Here is a 1,438-nt window from a genome sequence, read left to right on the forward strand (position 1 = left end):
GCTAAACGGCACGCCCAATTTCTAAAATATTTTAATATAGTATTTAATGAGGGCCCCGCAGTTTATATGTTTTGTTTGGCGAGGCTCGTCTCATTTAATTATTTTTTAAGGTCAATCTAAATCGAACTAGATTCTCTATTTGCATTGTGGTCTTTAAAGGGCTTGGCAATATGAAATTCGGGTTTCCAAATTCAAGTCCGGATTCAAATAAAAGGATAAAACCTTTTAATTTAAAACCGCCACCTAACTTGAAGACCTAAATTTTATGTTGCAAATTGAATAACCATATTCCTAATGTGAACTTTGGGCCCAGGACTGTACAGTGATTGGGGAATTTGGCCCAATACTGCACTGTGAATTTGCCCAGTAGTCGAACCTCATCAATGCCCAATCGTGAAAATTATACAGGCCCAGGAGCAGCATTTAGTCCCATTCTGTCGTTTGATTAAGGAACCAGAGTCCAGTCTTAACGCCGATAGGACCGTAATTATCTCTGATTGTTCATTAGGCTTTCGACTCGTTTATTCACGCTTATTCTAAGGCAAATTCGTGACTACTGATTCAATTGCTGATTATATTCAGCAGTTGGATTGTCTAAAGAGTAATTACACAGGAGCCTATTAAAACTATAAAGGCTTATAAGTTCAGCACCTTACACATAGAACTAAGTCACGACAAACTTAGAGTTTACAAGCAATTCTAAGCTATTCACTTTGATTATAAAAAAAAAAACAGTCCCAGGCAGTCCGGATTATTACAACAGTGTTCATGTGAATACAACTTCAAAACAAATTTGATCAACATTAGCTAAATATACATCGCTAATATACTTCCAGTTGTAAATATACAAACAAAATCAGATGAACAAACGTGCCAAGGGGTAAACTCCATCTCATTTCACTTCCATTCCAAAGATTACATCAAGTAAGATTTAAAGCATGTACCTGGATTTGAATGAGCAAAGGAAGAGAGGTAAGTCACGCAGTATTAGGCAACAAGCAGCAGTAGAATTCAGCAGCTCGAAACAGATTCTCGATTCAAAAACAACAGCTTATAGCCCAGTGTAGAATCAACAGAAAATTAACACCACAAATGACTCACTATTTAGCTTTGAAGGTGATTTCTAAACCTTATTGAATAGCAAACAGACCAGGACAACTTGTTCGACTCCTAAGCTTATCAGAAATAAACTAGAAATCAGAACTGTGTAATGCAAAACTCGGAAATGGATCTGGAAATTAACTGCTGGAAACTTTTATGAAAAAATTTAGAGATCTCTGAACTTTTCAAGGAATTTTTTCCCAGGATCTCCAACCTTGCTGCACAAGGCAATGTAGGTGCCTTTTATAGGCAAAACCTAAAGTTACCTTCAGATTTTAGTTTTCTTTTTAGTCCCTCCCTCATTTAGTTTTTTTAGTCCCTCATTTTTAAGACTTAT

The sequence above is a fragment of the Nicotiana attenuata genome, unplaced genomic scaffold (genome assembly GCF_001879085.1).
Source record: "Nicotiana attenuata strain UT unplaced genomic scaffold, NIATTr2, whole genome shotgun sequence".
Lineage (NCBI taxonomy): Eukaryota > Viridiplantae > Streptophyta > Magnoliopsida > Solanales > Solanaceae > Nicotiana > Nicotiana attenuata.